Source organism: Cupressus sempervirens, chromosome 3, assembly GCF_028749045.1.
Source record: "Cupressus sempervirens isolate cs-2001-9-10 chromosome 3, ASM2874904v1, whole genome shotgun sequence".
Lineage (NCBI taxonomy): Eukaryota > Viridiplantae > Streptophyta > Pinopsida > Cupressales > Cupressaceae > Cupressus > Cupressus sempervirens.
The window spans coordinates 236,932,418-236,954,770 of NC_143120.1; the positions used below are offsets into that span (position 1 = coordinate 236,932,418).

General features: G+C 31.2%; 1 pseudogene across 1 annotated transcript; it reads left to right on the forward strand.

Moving 5' to 3' along the window:
• Positions 1–20,886: 20,886 nt before the first annotated feature.
• Positions 20,887–22,129, forward strand: LOC149565735 (LOB domain-containing protein 11-like; annotated as a pseudogene). Its single transcript, XR_016361509.1, has 2 exons — positions 20,887–21,265; positions 21,637–22,129. The product of XR_016361509.1 is annotated as an LOB domain-containing protein 11-like (transcript).
• The last annotated feature ends 224 nt before the right edge of the window (positions 22,130–22,353 follow it).

Sequence of the window (22,353 nt, forward strand, 5' to 3'; positions counted from 1 at the left end):
TAAGCATAAAAGAATAATTACTCTAACATTTATTGTAACAAAAATGAAGGCTAATTTTATTCCTATTGATTATGAACTTGAGTTGTTTAAGATATTGCAAAATCTATAAAAAAATAATATGTCTATGAAATATTACACCGAATAGTTCTATAAGTTGACAATATGGTTTGGACATAGAAAAATTTCTAAGGAGAAGGTGGCTCAGTATATAAATGGTTTGACATTCAATATTCAAGATGAATTTGGTATGTTGAAGATGGATTTAGTTGAGTATTCTTATTAGCACATCCTAAAGGTAGGAGATAATTTGAAAAGAAGACATTCTAGTTATCGAGGGATGGAGAAGCATGACCATTCAGATAAACAAGTGTTAGAATATGATCTAAAATTTATTGAGTGAAGGAGGAGGACATGTAAGATTACATTTAAAGGTACTTTTCTTTATTGTGGAGGAGAAGGACATAGAGCTTATGAATGTTCCCAGAAAGTTGGTGATCATAAAATTACTATGATGAATGAGGTTGACGAATCCATCAATGAAGTTGAGAAGGAAAGGGAGAATTTGTTGGTTTGGTGACCAATATTTGGTAATAGGATAATAGAACCTTATCAATGGAGTAATTTTTTTAGGACTCATTGTAAGTCTAGTGGTCAAATCTATAACGTGATTATAGAAGGTGGTAGTACTGATAACTTAATTGTAAAGTAGATGGTTCAAAAACTTGTTTTGAAGAGAATGAGACATCCTTTTCCTTATAGGATTGGTTGGTTACAAGATGAACATGTGGAAGTGAGGGAGCAATATCTTGTTAATTTTAAGATTTTGTAGTATAAGGATTAAGTGTTGTGTGATGTTGTGGACATGAGTAGTTTTCATGTATTACATGGTAGACCTTGGGAGTACAATTGCAAGGCTTTGCATGTTGTGTCAAGTATGTGTTTATAGTTGGAAGGGTAGTAGGAAATTTCCACTAATTCCTTTGCAGAATGAAGAGCTCAGTAGAAGGAGCCTAAGTTTTGGTAGAAGAGTTGAGTTGAAGGATTATGAAGGGATTAGAGATGAGTGTGGAAACAAAACTGGTGGAACAATGAGGAAGGATGTGAAAAAGTAGAGTAAGAAGTCAACTATTGCTAGAGAGTATTGACATGCGTGGAATTGAGAAAAGAGTGAGCCTATTGATAACTTGGAGGACATGTATGTGAAGAACCAATTTAACTTTTATGTGTTGAATCTTGTAAGATGTTCTTCCATCCTCTAAGAATATCTTTTTTGTACCTGGGATGTTTGATGCAAGAGAACCCTAGGGTAGTTAGAAATCGTACATGCTAGAGCTTTTGGACCTTGGAGTTGGAGAACTCGATCATTGAAGGGATGTAACTAGGTTATTATTAGGTTTAGTATTGATTAAGGAACTTGGTCATTGAAGGAACTTGGATATGCTCGTGATTCTCAATCTCTCTTGGGGTATACTATTGACCAAGTAGTTTAACAACTAAGGGAGCTAAGCATACACTATGTTTCTTTATTTGTACTATATTTATTGGCATGTGTTGGGTGCTCAACCTGTTGTCTAACAATTAATAGTTTGGCATGCTGATTGGTATTCTTGTAGATTTGTTCTACTAACTTGGTGCATTTAATGCACATAGTGTGTGATCATGATATGGATCGATTGTGGGGATTTGTGTGGACCTATTTGGGTCTTGTTTATTTATCCTATGTATATTTAATGATTCATGTAAGCCAACTTGTAAAATATTGGGTTTCTAGATGTTTCTATTTGTAACAAGTTGACTTGTGGCCATGCAAGTATTTAAGGAGGGGTTGGATAATCTTGTAGGAATTGATGGTGGATGAGAAGAAATTTGAGTAAGGAATCTAAGGTCTCAAATTTTTGAGCAAGACTAGTAGTTGAGGCTTAGGAGACAAGGAGATTTCTTCATGGCTTATGAGCACAAGTTTAGACCTTGCTAGAGGTTTCTACCAGATTACTATTACAGACCTAGACTATCAAGGGTTTGGTTGGATCTTGAGGGATCTTGTTGAACTATTACTTGCTTTGTATTTGGCTGTAACTAAGAAGGCCTTATAGCTTGGTGCATTTCATGTAACTAGTTTTTTAATGAGTAAATAGCTAAATAAGGTATCAGATTATGTATTTTGCATTGTGTTTCTGATATGCAATTGATTTCTAGGAACTAGATCACCTCCATCACAGTTTCATCTGATTCTACTATTGAAAAGAAGATTGTTGAAGTATAGAAATAAAGGAGATTAATGAAACCTATCATGGAGAAATCAATATTTTGTCACTGATATCAAACCTGCTACTTTCTAAGACAATTTCTAATTTGTTCTAACTGCTACCATTTGATTGATTGATGGAGAGGATTTGAAAAGAAAGGATAAAAGAGTAACTAAAGAAAGGTTGAGTTATATGGTGTGTAAAAGGAGTACTAAGATCAAGTTAGACATTGATGATATAGAGTATTGTTTATCTACTTAAGGCTGAAATGAATGGATACTTAAGAAAAGACAAGAAGAAGACCAAGGAAAGAAATGTGTCTACCAAACTTGACTAGGAAAATAGTAGAAGCAGAGCATTTAGTGCAGGTCAAGTAGAAAATAGTTATGTCAGAGGAAATATCAATAGGTGCCAAGAAAAGAATTTTTTTTAGTAATGTTCAAATGAAATATAATATGTGTCAAGTGTTAGATAATGAAAATAGCAACTCAGTGATGACTTAGTTCATGCCGATAAACCTAGTGTTGTTTGAGCATTAGAAGGTAGTATTTTTTGAGCAAACAAACTATTATTACTGAGTGATAATAAAATGAGTTTGATTGAAGATTTGACAAATCTGAGCTCATATAGTTGATTTTTTGAATTATGCAAAGCATATGGAAGATAAAATTGATGAGCTGGTGGCACATTTGGAAGTACTTAAAAGTTTTATTTGTACATTTGGACCTTGGATAATTGATTCACTCCCCCATTGCTCAATTATTCTAAATATTCTAAAAAATTTTATTAAAGCTATTGGTGCTTGTGAGGAAAAAAATTGAAGATACTATAGTTAAAGATCAAGATGTATAGAAACAAGGTGCCCAAGCTTAATAAAGAAATTTTTCCTGCATGTAAAAGTTTGATGAGACTACATATAGGAGGACTTGGAGATTATGCAAATCAACTATCACTACTAAACATGTTGATCCAACTAGAGCCCCAACTACTAAACAATTGAAACAAAAGAAAGAACATTATTAGACAATATTGGAGATTGCATCTAGCCTAAGCTATTTAGAATTTGATGGCATCAAAACATGTAATACTACTAAGAATATGTGGGATTACATACAAAATATCTATGTAGGAGACAAGAATGTGTGGAGATCCAAAGCATAAAGTCTAAGAGAAAATTTTGATGAAATGAGAATGCAAGAAGGTGAAACTATAGTCTAGTATTGATCAAGAGCCAAAGAAGTTGCAAATGCAATCGAGAAGGAGCAAATAGAATTATTGAAGATGAGACTGTGATCAACAAAGTGTTGAGAACCTTATTGCCTATCTATGCTATTGGAATTTTTTCTATAAAAGAACTCAAGTGTACTCTTGGTAGTGATCTAACCCTTGAAGGACTAGTTGGTAGACTCACTAATTTTGGAATTTCAAATTTTGATAATTTCAAATTTGAAAATGTTGAATCTACTTTCAAAGCTAAAGTAACACTGAAAGAGTGTAAAGATAGTAGAAATAGAAAGGTTAAACATGTTGCCTATCATAGAGAGACCAAAGATGAAGACTTTGATGAACTTGAAGTATTGTTGGCTAGGAAACTTCATAGAGTATAAGGAAAATATAGAGGTAAGCTACCTATCATATGTTTTAACTATAATGAAGTTGCTCATATTGCAATAAAATGTCCAAAGAAGAGAAACAATAAAAATGGAGATAAATATAGAAGTACAAGAGATGAGAGTAACAAAGATTATAAAGATAAAGGAAAGAAAGCCCGTAATATTGTTGAAAAAGGAATCTAATAATGAATTAGATGATCATGATGATGATGAAGTTGTCTATGTTTCTATGAAGGATGATTTTGATGAAGATGAAGAAACAAAATTGGTGTCTTATGTAACCAAAAGTGATAGATGGATCATTGATAGTGGTTTTTCTCATCACATGATTGGAGACAAAAGTTAGTTCATTACCCTTGGACACTACAAAGGAAATAATGTTAGGTTTGGTAATGATGCACCCTATTTGATAAAAGGTAAAGGATCAATAAGAATAAAACACAAGATCATGTGTGACAATTATTACTATGTGGAAGGACTTAACTATAATCTATTGAGTGTGTAATAATTGAATAGTTTAGGATTTAAAGTTAAATTTGAAAATAGGAAGGCCAAGATCTATGAAATTGATGGAAATCTTATTGGAAGTGGTGATCAAACTAGAGGTCATCAATTTTATCTTGACATGAATGGTGCTACTTGTCTTGTTGTACAATTTGATGATGTGTGGCTATGACACAAAAGGTTATGTCATGTAAATTTTCACAATCTAGTTAGTATTAGTAAGATGAAGAGAGTCTGAGGTTTTCTAAAACTAAAAAAACTTGATAATGTAATTTGTAAACAATGTCAGTTAAGCAAGAAAACAAAATATACTTTTAAGAGTTTAAGGCTCATACTTCAAAAGAAATTATGGAATTAGTTCATACTGATCTATGTGAGAAAATTAATGTGCAGAGTTGCAAAGGTGATAAATATATTCTTATATTTGTTGATGATTACTCTAGAATGATGACAATGATGTTTTTGAGAGAAAAATCTGATGCTTTTCAAATGTTCAAGTGCTATCTGGCAAGGGTTGAGAAGGAAACTGGTAAGATCTTGAAATGTTTGAGATTTGATAGAGGTGGAAAGTTTACATTAAATGAGTTTTTTTTTTTTTTTTTTTGCAATGATAGAGGTATCAAAAGAGAAAGATCTACACCTAGGACCCTTGCACAAAATGGGATTTCTGAAAGGAGAAACATATATGTGATGGATTGTGCAAGAACATTGATGATAGAGAAGAATATTTCTTTGAAATACTGGAGAGAAGTTATTAGTACAACTATCTATACCTTGAACAGAGTACAAGTCAAGAAAGGTACAAATTTCACACCTTTTGAACTATGGTATGGATACTCACCCAATGTTAAATACTATAAGGTATTTGGAAGCAAGTGTTGCATTCAAAAGGACAATAGATAAGGTAAATTTGATGCAAAAAATGATGAAGGCATATTCCTAGGTTATTCCACATGAAGTAAAGCTTATAAGTGTTAATACAAACAATAACAAATTTGTGAAAAGTTCAAATGTGAAAGTTGATGAACATGAAGATGAACAAAATTAAGGAACCTAAAAAATACAAAACCTTTGTGTACTATTATGAAGATATATCTACTAATGCTGATGGAAATGAGAATCAAGCTGCTAATCAACAAGAATTAGTAATTGCTGAGTCACATACAATAGATGATGAGTTGCATTCATTAATATAGTTAAATTCAAAAACTAAGGTACATTTTGATACTTAGATTAATTTACATGAAAGACATGCTGAGTTACTTGATAGAGAAGTGCATAGTAAATCTGAGATTGATCTTCATGAAATACCTATTGCTAAAAGAAGAACAAAGCCAATGTTATCAAAATATGTCAGAAGACATCACCCTATTGAACAAATCATTGGAGATAAAGAAGATCAACCAATGACAAGGAATGGGTTGAGAAATGGAACATGTTTGTTAAGTATGCATGAACCTAGACTAATGACTTGGATGCATTAGAAAATGAAGACTAGATTTAAGCCATGAATGAGGAAATTGATTAGATTCAAAAGAATGAAACTTGGAAATTGGTACCTAGATTAGAGAATAAGAATGTTATTGGAACCAAGTAGGTATACAGAAACAAATTGGATGAAAATAGTGAAGTAATAAGGAATAAGCCAACATTAGTGTGCAAAGGTTATGCATAAAAAGAGGGAATTGACTATGGAGAGACATTTTCCCCAGTTGCTAGATTGGAAGGAGTAAGGACCCTACTTGCTTATTATGATTACAAAGGATTCAAATTTTATCAAATGGATGTGAAGTAACCATTTCTAAATGATAAACTAAAAGAAGAGATTTACATTGAACAACTTGAGGGAGTTGTTGATCCAAACAAGAAGAACATGGTATGTAGATTACATAGAGCTTTATATGGTTTAAAGCAAGCTTCTAGAGCGTGGTATGAAAGACTACACAATTAAGACCTTATGAAGAATGGTTTTGAGAAGACTGATGACAACAACAACCTATACTTGAATACTGAAGGAGGTAAAGGGATTTTACTAGCTAAACTATTTGTTGATAATATCATATTTGGAGGCCAAAATGAATTATGCAAGACATTTGAAAATGAAATGATGAAAGAATTTGAAATGTCTATGATTGGGGAGATAATGTTGTTTGTTGGATTACAAGTATATCAGATGAAATGTGGTATTTACATTACTTAGTCTAAGTATGCAAAGGAGATATTAAAGACCTTTGGTATGGAAGATTCAAAACTAGTTAGCACTCCCATGGTGAGAGTACACAAACTATCAAAGACTGGTGATTCTACTAAGGTAAATCAAACATTGTATAGGTCTATGATTAGAAAATTGTAGTATGTAGTTCATAGGAGACTTGATATAGCACTAGCTATTTGGATTGTTGAAATATTTTCTACAAATCCTAAGGAGAATCACTTGATGGTTGTTAAACGGATTATGAGATAGTTGAAAGGAAAAAAAGACTATGGTATATACTACACGAAGAACGAAAAATTTGATTTGAGAGCCTATATAAATGCTGATTGGACTGGAAATATTGATGGAAAAAAAAAGAAAACTGGTGGAGCATTTTTCTTAGGAAAGAGATTAGTCTCATGGACTAGTAAGAAAAAAAATTGTGTTTCACAATCTACTACTGAAGCTAAATATGTGGCTATTGCAATGAATTGTATAAATGTGGTCTGGATTAAATAGTTACTTAAAGAAATGAATGAAGAAATTATTGAACATGTGGTAATCTACTATGATAATAGAAGTGCTATAAAATATCTAAGAACCCTATGATGAACACAAAGAAAAAGTTATCATTACTTGAGAGAGTTAGTTCAAGACAAAGAAGTGAGAATGGAATATGTGAATGCAAAGGAACATATAGCTGATATATTCACAAAGGATTTACCTAAGGATGCACATGAATAATGAAGAGGTAAGATAGGGGTGATACCCTATCTAAATCTACTTAAGAAGCAAGAGTAGTGCCTTACATCAACTAAGTTGAATGTCATACTTTACAACTTGATGTAGTGGATCTTACTTTAGGAACTGGCTAAAGTAGACAAGGAGCTAAAACAAAAGGTTTTATAGTCACATGAAAAGTGATAGAGGGAGAGCTTAAATTGTAGATATTATCATGTTAAGTCTTTGGAATTATTGTCAAAGAGGGATAAAGACTAGATGAGGGAGAAAGACTGTATGAGGGTGAATATATAGTGATTGTTGGCAAAGAGGGAGAGTTTATAGAAGAAGTATTATAAAGAGGGAGAAAGATTTTTGTATCACAAATAGATAAAGAAGAAAGATACTAAGAGAGGAAGATATTTCAAAGATATTAAGTTTCTTTTCGGTATTGTTGTTGGTATTGGTTTTCCATCAATGCTAAAGAGGGAGATTGTTGGGAAGAAGATTTTTGAGGTATAGGAATTAAGGAGATTGATAAAACCTATCAAAGAACAATCATTATTTTTTCATTGATGTCAAACTTTCTACTTTTTGGTGAGATAATTTCTAATTTGGTGTAAATGCAATCATTTCATTGATTGATGAAGAGGATTTGAAAAGAAAGGATAACAAGAGTACCTAAAGAAAGGTTGAGTTATATGGTGTATAAAAGGAGCACTAAGAACAAGTTAGATATTAATGATATAGTGTATTTTTTATCTACTTAAGGCTAAAATTAATGGATACATAAGAAAAGACAAGTAGAAGATCAAGGAAAGAAATGTGTCTACCAAGCCTGACTGAGCAAATGGTAGAAGTCGAGCATTCAGTTCAGGCCAAGTAGAAAATAGTTATGACTGAGAAAAAATCAGTAGGTGCTGAGAATTTTTTCTTTCTAATAATGACTGAGTGAAATATAGTATGTGTTGAGTGTCAAAGAATGGAGAACCAACTGTGTGAAGTCTTAGTTCATGCCAAGAAACCTAGTGTTGATTGAGAAATAGAAGGTAGTGTTTCCTAAGCAAACAAAATGTTATTGTTGAGTGACAATAAAATGAGTTTGATTGAAGATTTGACAAATCTAAGCTCACGCAATTAATTTCTTGAATTATGTAAAGCATTTGGAAGATAATCATGATGAATTGGTGGCACATAACTCAAGACAAACCATTTTGATGAAAATTCAAAGATTATTGTAAGAGAAGTTTGTAGGGGGACAAAATGGAAAGATGGGTATATTCAATGAATCTCACCTAACCCCAAAATGGACAATTGAGATGAAGTAGAAAAAGATCAAAATTATCTATATAAGGGGATAATAGGCCAAAAGAAAATTGTCAAGGTTGTGAACCAAAGATTAAAAAGAAGTCAAGAGTGTTGTCTCATATGGTGGTCGAAGGAAAGAGTTTGGAATTGACATGTAGTAAGAAAGAAGGCTTAAGGTGGTGAAGACTTGAAGGGTGAAAAAACTGTTAGAGATGAAGGAGGATGAATGGCAAGAATAATGGTGAGATGAATATGAGATCTAGAATCTACAAGTGGGTTGTTTTGTTTATCAGATCAAGTCATGTTGTTACTTTCTAACAACTATATTAGTTTGGATAAACCCTTTGGATTAAGGTTGACCTAATAGTCATGAGTAAATCCTTTAACTAGTTGACATTCTAATGGAATATTCTAAATTCCTCTATCAAGGCTCACTCCTAATAGGGTGATTGAAATCCTTCAACTAGGTCACATTTAACAATGTGTATTGTAACCTTTAACAGGGTTGACTCCTCACAAGGCTCACTTTGTAAGTGTAAAAATTGATAGCATGTTACTGGTTATTTTTCCCAAATTGGGTTTCCATGTTAAATCCTTGTGTAAAATTGCATGAATGATTTTGTGTTGTTTCATGTTTACATTTCTACAAAGTTATTTTGACCCAGGACAATAATATGCATAAGTTTAAGATATTGGATGATCTAATGAATTGAAATTTTTATTTGTACATTTGGACCTTGGATAAATGATTCACCCTGACACCTTCTTAGTTATTCTAAATATTCTAACATCTGCACCATATCACTCAATAAACTCAATTAAAATATCCTTCAACATTTGCTTCATCCAAATTATCTAATGAAAATTGTTTGATACTTCTACATATTCTCCCTCTATTGTTCTCTATAAAATGAAATCCTATTTATTTCTTAGCCAAGAAACTAATAGTCCTCCCAAGAAGAATGTTTCACCATTAGTGCTTTTTCTATCATCAACAATTCCTACCCAATCAACATTTGTGTATGCACATAGTGTGAAATCATGCGATCTTTCATACCACAACCTTTAATTTACAATTCCTTTCATGTGTCTAAAAATAATTCTTTACTATTGCAAGATGTATCTCTTTAGGATCTGCTTGAAATGTCACCACAATTCCAATAACATTATCTATATTAGGTCTAGTATGTGTCAACTATTGCAATCTTCCAATCATTGATTTGTATCATGCTTGTTCCATTCTAGGGAATTTATCTTTGCTCATAAACTCACATCTAGTCACCATAGGTGTTCCAAAAGGTTTACAATTTTTGAATCCAAATATTTTTGACAAGTCCTTATGATACTTATCTTGTGATATGAAAATACCATATTTATTCTCGACAATATACAATCCCAAGAATTATTTCATCTCACTAATCATACTCATTTCAAATTATTTATTCATATCTTTTGAAAATACCTTGTTAGCTTTATCATTACCTCCTAAAATGATGTCATCCATTAACACTACAACTATTAGAAAACCATCTTCATTCTTTCTCAAGTACAAATATATATCTGCATTACTTTTCAAAAATCCCAAATTGATTAAATGTTTATCCAACCTCACATACCAAGCTCTAGGTGTTTGATTCATTCCATATAATTTTTTCTTCAATCTATAAATAATATCCTTTTCTTCTATCAAAGGAAAATCACCATGTCATTTAATTTATACCTCTTCTTAAAGTCCTCCATTAAAAAAAGATCACTTGACATCCATTTGATAAACTTTGAAATTCTTGTTGGTTGTACATGCCAAAAATATTCTTCCTCTAATCTCACACTAGGTGTAAAAATTTCCCCAAAATCAATTCCTTCTTGCTTTGAATATCCTTTACAAAATAATATTTCTTTGTTTCTCACTACTTTATGTTGTTTATTCATCTTGTTTAAAAATACCCACTTAGTTCCAGTATCATTCTTGTCTTTAGGTCTAGCAACCAATTCCCACGATTTATTCTTTTCAATCTTCTCTAATTCCTCTTTCATAGCTTTTATCCAAAATTATCTTTACAAGATTCATCAGTATTGTCAAGTTTAACTTGATATATCAAACACAATTCTTCACTAACCTTATTTTTGATCATATCTCCATTTTTCACACTCCCAATGATTTCATTCATAGGGTGATTCTTTGTAACATTCCTATTAGGTGTTTTTTTCTCAATTTTTATTTATTCTCTTGGTTTTGACCTAGGTTCAGTTCTTGATTATTCTCGGTGTCCTTCTCTTTTTAATTTAGTCTAAAAAGTACTCTTATTTTCATAAAATAATTCCTATTCAATATTTTTATTGTTATTCCTTTCATTAGTCTCTCCATCAAAATCATAATCAAGAATCCTTTCTTGTATTCTAATCTTTCATCAACTCTCGCATTAGCACTTTCAATGATAGTCTTCAATCTCTGATTAAAAAATCTATATGCTTTATTCTTCAATGAATATCCAATATAAATTCCTTCACCACTTCTCAAATCAAAATTCCCAGTATCATAATCTTTTTTAATATAACACTCACTTCCAAAGATTTTAATGTATTTTGCAGTATTTGTATGTCTAAACCAAAATTCATAAGTTGTCTTACAAATTCCTTGTCTACTATGAGGTTTTTTCATAGTGTATACTACAATATTCACTAATTTTCTCAAATAGATATGTGATACATCATTGTCAAACATTATTTCTCTAATTTCTTTAGTCACCATTGATCTTTATTTCTACTATCCCATTATGATGTACAATGTCTTAGGAGAAAAAAGTTATCTCTTTATATCATTATCTTCACAAAATGTTAAATTCATTTGAAATAAATTATCCACCTCTATCTAATCTTATTAATATAATATTCAAACTAAATTTGTTCTCAAATCTACCCTTAAATGTCTTTAATTTCTCAAATTCACTAGACTTCTCTCTAAGAAATACTACCCACATCATTCTAGTAAAATTATCAATAAGAAGCTTAAAGTACCTTTCATCATTAAATGCTCTTTTTCTCTTAAGACAACTTAAATATGTATGCACAATCTCCAACTTCACTTTAGTACTAACCAGTTTTCATAGAAATGAACTTTTATTCTACTTTTCCAACACACATTCATTCCAAATTATATTAGAAGGTTTCATAATTTTAGGAAAATATGTAACAAAAAATGTTTTACTAACCTTCACAATTTTATTCAAATTAATATGATAAAATCTCTTATGGCATAAGTAACTTTCATCCACTTTTGGAACCAAACATGTCATTCACTAGTGGTCAAATAGAAAGCATTAGCTCTTGTTCTTGTACCAGTACCAATCAATGTGCCATTTTTATCTTTGATAATGCATATCTTCTTTGTAAATTGAAACTAGAATCCCTTCTCAATAAGCTATCCAAGATTCAAAATATTATATTTCAATCCATCCACAAAGTAAACATCCTTAGTGTTAATCTTTCCATGAAGAGTAATTAATGCTTTTCTTTTACTATGACATGCTGCATCATCTCCAACTTTGACTATTCCTCCATCATAACGATTGAATTCAAAAAAAAATTCATATCTCTATAGTCATGAATGATGAGAACAACCACTATCTATAATCCAATAAGATATTTTCTTCTCAACATGTGAATACTAAGGCTTTTTCTTCTATTACTTTGTCTTTCTTAGGGATTTCTTCCTTAATAGAAACAAATCCTATGTTATCATCTTGATCATCAATATCATCTAGGAATTTTACCATCTTAAAATCAACCTCATCATCTTGTTGTGGTTTAGGTCTTCTTTCTTCTTTATGTGTTCACTTTGATCTTCTTCATCATTTTCATTTGGTGTACTCTCCTATAGCTTGGCTCCCTCTATTTGATGGTTAGAAGTCTCTATCTATAGCTCGGGTCCTATAGCTTGATGCTTGAAAACTATGGTTTAGGTAAAGTGCTAGGTTGACCTTTATAAACATAGGAAAAATTCCTATAGTCTTCTAGTTCTTTCTTTCATTCTTCTTCATTCTTTCATGCAAATTCATCAACTCTAGCATTTTCACTTTTCACAATTAGGTTAGTGTAAGAATTCAAACACTTATAAGCCTTTATTTTAGTGGAATATCTTAGGAAAATACTTTCATTAGTCTTTAGATCAAGTTTTCCTTTTCTATCATCTTTCAATATGGACAATTTTCTTCCAAAAAAATTGAAATAATTCACATTAGGTGCATAGCCATACCAAAGTTCAAAAGGTATTTTGTTTGTACCTTTCTTCACTTGAACTCAAATTAGAGTATAGAATGCAATACTTACAACTTCTCTCTAGTACTCTTGTGAAACATTCTTCTCCATCATCAATGACCTTGCGTAGTCCATGATTGATCTATTCCTTCTTTCAACTATTCTATTATGTGGTAGAGTTATAGGTGTACTCATTTATCTCTTGATTTCTTTTTCATTTTAGAATATGTTGAACTTATCTGATATGAATTCACCTACTCTATCCAAACTCAAGAATTTCAAACTCTTTTCTATTTCCTTCTCAACTCTAGCCAAATATCACATAACATTTGAAATGTGTTAGATTTTTCTTTATGAAATGTCACAGTCATCATTCTAAAAAAGTAATCAACAAATAGAATGAAATATTTGTCACCATAATAGGTTCCCACTCCAATAGAAACATATAAATTAGTATGAACCAAGTCCAAAATATCATCAAAAGAATAGGTCAGGCTCTTGAAACTAGACTTTTTCATTTTACCCATTTGACATTGTTTGCACATCACTTTATCAAGTTTTCTTAATCTTGATAACCCTCTAACTCTTTTCATCTTACTAATGCTTACCAAATTATCAAAGTTCACATGACATAGCCTCTTATGCCATAACCAAATATCTTCAAATTATAAAAATAGACAAATATCTTTAGATAGCTCTAGATAGAATAAGTTACCTCATGTTTTCTCTACACTTCCAATTAGTTCACTAGTAACATCATAGATCTTTGCCTTCTTGTTTTGGAATTCAAATTAGTAGCCTAAACTTATTACCTGTGCCACACTCAACAAGTTATATTTCAAACCATCAACCCAATATGAATTATCATATATGATCTTATCATTCAATCTAATTTATCCTTTACCTTTCACATAACACGGTGCATCATTTCCAAACTTAACACTACTTCCATTATAATTTTATAGCTTCTCAAACTTACTTGTATCACTAGTCATATGATGTGAGAAACCACTACCAATTATCAATATATCATTCTTACTCACATGTGAAATTAATTTAGATTTCTCATCTTCATTGAAAGTATCTTTCATTTCAACATATACAAATTCTTCATCATGATCATCAGAATTACAATCAAAACTATCTTCTTTAGTAATGTAGCAAGATTTCTTACCTTTATCTTTGTAATCTTTGTTACCTTAATTTTCTCTATTGTCTCTCCTTGATTCTTGAAGCTTTCCTTTCTTCATTCTCATCTTTACTAAGAAACCTTGCAACAAAATGACCAACTTTATTACATGTAAAACATATAATAGGCAATTTACCCTTGTATTTTCCTTTTCCTATTAGTAGCCTTCTGGACAATAATGCTTCAAGTTCATCAAGATCATTATCTAATTCATTGTCACTTTCCACATGTCTACTCTTCTTCTTTATCTTAGATCCATCAAGAGTTAGTTCAAACTTAAAAGTATATTCAACACTTGTAGTTGTATAGTAATAAAAAATTGATAATTCAAATGCAACAAGTCTACCAACCAGACTATCCAATGTTAAATATCATTACTAGGTGTACATCTCAAATCCCATATTAGAGAAACTCTAATAGCATAAACAAGAAGTAAAGTTCTCAATGCCTTTCTTATCATAGTCTCTTCAATTATGTCTCCTCCAACACCTCTAATAGCATTCACCACCTCTTTGATTTGGCTACAATATGGTGAAATTGTCTCACCTTTTTTCATTCTCATATCATTGAATTTCTCATCAAGCTTTCTGCCTTAGCCCTCAATACATTTGTGTCACCTCCGTGGATTTGTGCCAACTTGTCTCACATTTTCTTTGGAGTAGTGAAATCTTTCACATCATCAAATTTGGTATAACTTAGGGCTGCTGCAACTTCAACCATCATTTGGTTGTGCTCCTTCTCTTTCATTTGTTCAAGTTTCATAAGTCTAGGTACCTCAATGTATTAAATGTCTAGGTATTATTATGTATAATCTCCAATACTAGATAAGTACAATCTTATCAAACACTATCATGCTAGGAAGTTCTCCTTGTTCAACTTGGGTATCTCTCTTTTGTACACCTTGATCTTTAGATATAAGTCCCTTCAAACTTTCCTTACAAGCACCAATGCTCTAATATTAAAATAAACAAATGATAGTAAAATAAACAACTATAAATTAATATGCACAACATAACATTCACACAAGTACATGTCACCAAAATTTAACATTGAAACCCAATTTGGGAAAAAACCACCAAGTAACATGCTACTAGTTTTTCACTCTTTTGAATTAATCTTAGTTAAGAGCCAAACCTTTTAAAGGATACAAAACACACTATTTATAGGTGAAACCTTATTAAAATATTTAATCAACCTATTAGGAGTGGTCTTATTATAGGACTTTAGATCATTCAATTAGAATGCCACTTTTATTAAAAAGATCTACAAAATGACTATTAGGTCAACCTTGAATAAATTATTTTGGTTGCAGCAATGATTAGAATGTAAGAGTATGTTTGATTTGTAGAACATAACTCACTTTGTAAATTTAGATCTTCATGCACTCATCTACTAGCTCATTGACTAGCCTTCATTATTATCTCCATCATTGAGCTACTTGCCATCCCTTCAAATAATTAATCTTCACTAATCTCTTCACATCTCCTCTATTGCTCTACTCTTCATAGGTTCTAATTAAGATTACCAATCAACAAATAACCAACCTTATATAGCATTACGTATGCCTCCTTAAATAGGCAATTTTAATCTTTTTCTGCTTAAACATCACTATAGATCTAAAGGGTTAGGTTAGATTCATCAAATCCTCCCATAATTGTATTTTCCTTCTCCTTTCTCAAAAATTCTCATGAAATCCTTGCAATAGATCAGTTAAAAAACTCTTAGAATGCATTAAATATGCTAGCTCATCAATCCTAATCATCTATATATTTTGACTAATCCAAAATTTTAACTATGTCGGCCTTAGATCTCAAATATTTCATAAACTATCAACTTGATCTCTCTTAGAAATCACTAAGTTCTTCTAATTGGTCATCACTATGTAGCTCAACATTCACTATTATATCTCTCTTGGCATCCACTATCCTTTTTAGTCATTACAGATGCTCAGTCAATACTAAAATTTACTTCACAAATTTTCTTACCCACAATGATCACTTGGCTTATATTATTTATGTGACTTCTTCTTAAGTTTCTTAATCTTCTACTTCATCTATTTCATTGACTAACATTGGTACTCAATTAAGCTTAGAGTTTTACTCAACTTATTGTCATTTCACACATACATCACTTAACTTGTGTTCTTTACTTAATTTAATGATTAAACAACATAGTATCTTGTCAATGACCAACTTATCAAGTGACCATTTCAATTTCATGATACTTAACTTTCTCAGTAACTTGACTAGCTCACCTTTCTATCTCCTCTTCATCAATCAAATAATATGGTACTCTACACTATTAATAAATGTCTTACCAATAAGGTTTGACATCAATGACAACATAACAAATATTTCAATTGTAGTTTCCAACAATTATTCTACCTTGTCTAGGAAACATATCAACTTTTAGAAAATAAATATATTTTTCTTCAATACTAGGCCTGAAACAAAATTTAGAATCTCAATTGTGTTGGAATGTAGCATAGTCAAAATAATAGATATGTCTCTTGGTATCTCATTCTCTCCCTTTAGATCCCCTTCTTTATAGTGAAATGAGATTCTAGAGACATTCTAAAGGTACTTTTCTAGATGGAAAGGAAATCTTCTTAGTTTGGGAGGTAAATCGCTTCTATGTAAAGCATGCCTCCAAAGTATTCTAGTGTATTTTATGTCATTTTCCCTAATGGTAGATAAAGTTATAGATGCACTTGAGAGAATCCAAAAGAATCATATTTGTTCTGGGGTAGAGGAAAAGATGAGAATAGCTTTAGTCAGATGGAATCAAGTTTTCAAACCAAAAGAAAAAGGAGGTCTAGGAATTAGAAGTATCAAGGGTATGAACAAAGATTTGGTTTCCAAAGTGTGGTAGTATATTTTAGAAGGGACTAAAGAGTGGAAAAATATTATAAGAGCTCAATATATGTCTTATAGTCCTCTAAGTCTCCTTTTAAATAGAATAATTGAAATGGTTTCTCTTCTCTATAGAAGAATATTTTAAAAATGAAAGGGATTATTAGAAAACAAAGTAGAATGTTGATTGGAAATGTAAGAAAAGATCTATTATGGGAAGAGGTATGGAAATATGAAGTTTGAATTAAGGAGGATATAACCAACCAAGGTTTAATTGAGTAGCTAAATGCTATGCTAGGGAACAAGGTAGATAACTATTTGGAGTTCAATAATGGTAAATAAAAATGGGTGGACTTGCTCAAAATTTGGAAAAGTCATAGAGAGACCTGAAGATTTTCTCATATTAGAAGGGACGATGCCTTCTCTTTGAGGGAGATGTTACCTAACCCAAACTTATATAACTAATTAGAGGAGGCCAATTGGATTTGGAGACATATTAACAATGATCTTTTCTTAGTTAGCTTGACATACTTAGCTATAGAAACCTAGGGAGATATAGATAAGTCTTGGAATAAGGTCCAGATCTCAAACCTCCCCCCTAAGATAATCTTCTTTTTGTGGGAGGTCGTTCATGAGAGAAGTCTTACTTTAGGTAACCTATCAAAAATAGGATTTATATTTGCTAATAGATGTCTCTTATATGAAAAAGATGCAGAGTTGATTGAGCATTTATTTATGCATTGTTCTTACACTTGGGATTTGTGGAGATAATTAGTTCTATAGGGTTACAATTTAACCTAGTGATTCTTATGTCTATCAAAGACTTCATCTCTCTTTGGAACTCTCCCCTTTTTCATCACTCTATTTAAAGAAACCTTTGGCTTCTAGCTTGACCTTTTATGTCCTGGTGTATTTGGAAAGAAAAAACCATTAGAGTTTTCATAGAAGAAAAGAAGGAAGTTCTTTCTTCTTTTTATAATATGAAATAATCATTAGAGAAAACATTAAAGATGCAACTTTTTCTAAAGATATTACTTTTGTGAGATTGCTAGACTTGTGAATCAAAGAGAACTGGAATATTAACTAGAGTCTAATCAAAATTAACTAGAAAAATGTCTGGAATAGGAAAGATAATAGTTGGAAACCACTAGAAATAGATTGGCTAAAATGTAGTGTAACCTAGGGATATCTAGAGTTTTTGATATGATTAGAGATTGTAGAGGGAATCTGATTATGAGATTTGCTAAGAATTTAGATACTAACTCTAATAACCTTGTTGAAGGAATAGCAATGTGGTATGTCATCAAAGTGTTATAGGACTATGGGGTGGATAATATTTTGATGGAGAGAGACTCAAAACTCATTATTAACATGTTGCAAAACAAAGCTATGTGCCCATGGAAACTTTATAGTCTTCTATCTGACTATAGAGGATGCATGCTCTCTTTTAAGGAAGTCATAATTAAATGCAAATCAAGAGAAGGAAATAGTTTTATAGATTGTTTGGCTACTCGGGGCCTATCAAATGAGCTATGTCACCACATTACTGCCTTGGTCTACATGTAAGAACTAAAAGACATTGTTAAAAATGATAAGACAAAAAATCAGGTAAAATGGTAGGAAAAAAGGTTGGTATATTCCCAAAGGGTACACGTGGAGAATAAAAGTTATTAAAGTATTTCTCAAAAAGTTTGTATCATATGTGCACCATAATCAAAGAAAAAATTGGTTAAGTGTGAGGGTGAATTCAAGTGGGAGTTTCAACAACATTATGTATTTAAAGCTTTGTAATATGGAAGTTAGAGACATTCCTAAAAATAGAAAGACTACCTTTTTAGAGGTAATAATTTAAATTTTAGTAGACATGAATCCTATTTTGATAATTTTGATATTTAAGATGGGTAATAATGCAAAAGTCATGAAATACTAGATGAAGAATTTGAAGTACTGTTTAAAATTATAGAATTAAAAGCTAAACCCATTCATCATTAGTTGAAGTGTCCCATCACAAGCTATAATGTTACCAAAATATTTGATTGGTATACCTCAATAATTAAGGAGGGAAGCTTTAGTGGGGATGATAAATTTATAAGTGTCTTAATAATTATTGCACATCATCTCATATCTAAAGCTAGTGATTTCTTGTTCTTTGCAAGCCTTCTTCACATAATCCATGTTAAGTGTGCTAGTTTAAGTGAGAATATTATCATGGAAAGAAAAACCATTGAGCAGAGTATTGTGAAGATTGATATTGACTTTGAGGAGGGAAACAAGATATTTTGAAAAAGCCTACATTATGTGAGGTTCTCAGAATCGTGTTGAGTTGTGAAGTTGAAGTGAATTGATACAAAACGAAGGAATTTGGAACCACTTTAAAAGGGTATGGATTGTTACTTACATTCAAGAAATGAGAGGCCACAATACTATGATTTCTTCAAAATTTACCAACTCTTTGCACAAAGGTCAAGTGGCTATTGGGAGTGTTACATTTTTTATGAATCTAGAACTCATTACTAAAGCCATTAGTATTACATGTGAACGGGTGAAATTGGAAAGGAAGAGATCTATTGATTACATCAAATTCAAGCAAATTTATTTTGAGGGTACTAAAGAGACAGTTGGGGTTAAGTCAAACAACAAGTATGAATGTCTTTATCTCCCTAGTCCTTTTGCTATTGTTTGCATGTGAGTCATGCAGTAGTTTATCCTGAAGGATTATGTCACCACCTACCATGGGTATCATTTCCATTTGCTCAATATGTTGTGGAATGGTGAGATGATTAATGTTCCCTTTTTTATATACTCCTCTTTAGTTAATATCGTTGTTAATGGGGATAATCCACACATTCACCAAGGCCTTATTTTTGTTTTGTATCAGCATGTTTATTCTCATCATCCTAGTTTGGGTAGATATTTTCTTGGGAATGAAAGTACCCCTCATAACCCTAGGTCCTCTATCATCATTAAAGAAATTGTTTCCAAAAAGGTTCCTAACAAATCCATTTCTGACTTTGAATTTATGGATAAAACCCACAATAAAACCAAGGTTTCTAAGGGAAAAAATCCAAATCATTGAGGAATCCTTGTTATTTGAAACTCTTGATAAGTGCAAGAACATTTATGCTAAGTCCAATCCTGTAGGAACCCCTAAAAGGAGTAGAATTTTATAAGAAATCATTGAAGTGAATAAGAACTTTGAAAATGTCTAAACAAGGAAAAACTAGATTGTTATTCCTAAACTGCAATGACTATACATCATCCAAAACTATCTATTTATTAAAATTAAAATTAGAAATTAGAAATTAACTAAAAATAAAAACTAATTGATTAAATTTTTAGATACAATAAATTTAACATTTACAATTAATTAATTGTTCCATAGCCATTAGTCTTTAAAACAACGTGCATAAATGAGCACCATTCAAATCATATTAAAAATAGTTGAGATCAATTATAGATAGTCAATAAGGAAAAAATTAAATCATAAAAAACATGTTAATGGAGTCAAAGTTTTACAAATAGAAAACATGTAGTAAAAAGATGTTTAAAAGAAACTTATGTCACAAATGAACTTTTATTCTTAATTTCTTTGTAATGATAATTGACTGAAGAAAAAAAAAATCATACAAAACACATGAAAATGCAATGAAAAGATAAAAGATTCAGGTTATTTATTTACCCATTTAATATTTAATCTTCTTCATTCCTTATTTCTGATTAGACAATTTATTCAATTTATTTATATGATTAAAAATCATAGTACAATGCTTTTATAAATTCTAATTTACTTAACAAATACAGACAAATTGTTATGCATTTGTGACAGACCATTCTATAACCATTTCCACAAAAATCCACCTTGCAAACTTCTATTTCTATGACAACTTTAATTTTTCACGTGTTAACAACAGAGTCTCGTAAATCATCACAAATTTCTATATCCAGTGAAACTTAATCTATGACAAATTCTTCAATAATACTCCGCTTTTTGCGTGTAGAAGTCCATGTTTACAACTGTAGGTCAAAAGGCATCATGTTTTAGAACAGTATGTAATCCATCTATGCATCTGTGTGCCAGGCGACTTTCATCTCCATCTGCTATATTTTAGAATACCATCAGCTATATAAGACATAATAACGAGTTTGATCTGGTAGCTTTCCTCTTTAAATATTCAAAGTTTTTTTCCTTGGCTTGATCCATCTGTTCAATGCAGATGGAACTGAAAGTGCTAGAGAATTTATATCCTTGTGCTGCCTGCAAAATTCAACGAAGAAAGTGTGGAGATAAATGCCCACTTGCTCCTTATTTCCCACCAAGTGATCCTCACAAGTTTTTACTTGTGAACAAATTATTTGGAGCAAGCAAGATTGTCGGAATTCTTAAGGTACTGGATTAATGCTGTTTTAGGGTTTGTTTACATATTCCCTCTAATGTTATTTCCTGACTAGGAAAAACCTAAAACAGATGTAACCTATAAAGCATCAACTTATAGATTAGATTTGATTTGTTTTCCAAAACAGAAATAAGGTCTGATTTACTTCAAAAACAGACGCATCTTATAAAATAGAAATTAGATTCAATTTGATTTCATTAATTCTCATGTTTATCATATATATATATTAGATGTTTTTTAGATATATTATCAAATATGTATGAGATATTTTTTTGATGCAGTGTTTACCATTTACTCTTAAAAGTAGAACTATGAACCGTATTGAATCTATTGGGCTTTTTTATTGTGTTTTGGAAATGCAGGATATTCCGGATGAGATGAGAGCAGATGCTGTAAAGAGCATGGTGTATGAAGCAAGTGTTAGAGTGGCCGATCCAATCTATGGCTCTGCAGAAACAGATATTAGATCTGCAATCACAACTGGCAATAACACGAGCAGAGCTCCTGAATGCGCACGCTAATCTTGTGGCTCTCAGGACTGGGTTTTATAATGGTGGTATATCAGGTTCTGCATTTGGTGTCACGCAGAATTTAGCAGAGCATATTAATGGTGTGATGGTTCTACGAGATGATCAGGATCTGTTTGGATCGGAAGACATGAAGTGTTAAGAAATCACTTAAGATGTCTGTAGTAGTCAAACAACAGCCAATGACCTTGAATTTTTCGTGGACTATGGAATTTTGTGTCTTGTGATCTCGATCTCTCCATATCTATTAATTGGAAAGTAATCATGAAGAATTGATGTTGTAAGTATAGAGAAATTTAAAAAAAGTTTATATTACATCCTAAGGAAATCATACTTTTATTTATTTCCAGTTTTTAAGTTTTGTCAACTTTTTATGTGATAAGTGAAGTAGACATATGATCTATGAAAAGTAGTTTGGAAGTGCTCATTTTTCAATTTTTTAAAATTCACATCTAAAATTTAGAAAAGGTGAAAAAAAGTTTGACTTGTGTTTTGAAAAATTATATTAATTATGAAAATTGAATAAATTCTTTTTGAAATTTTTATGTTTAA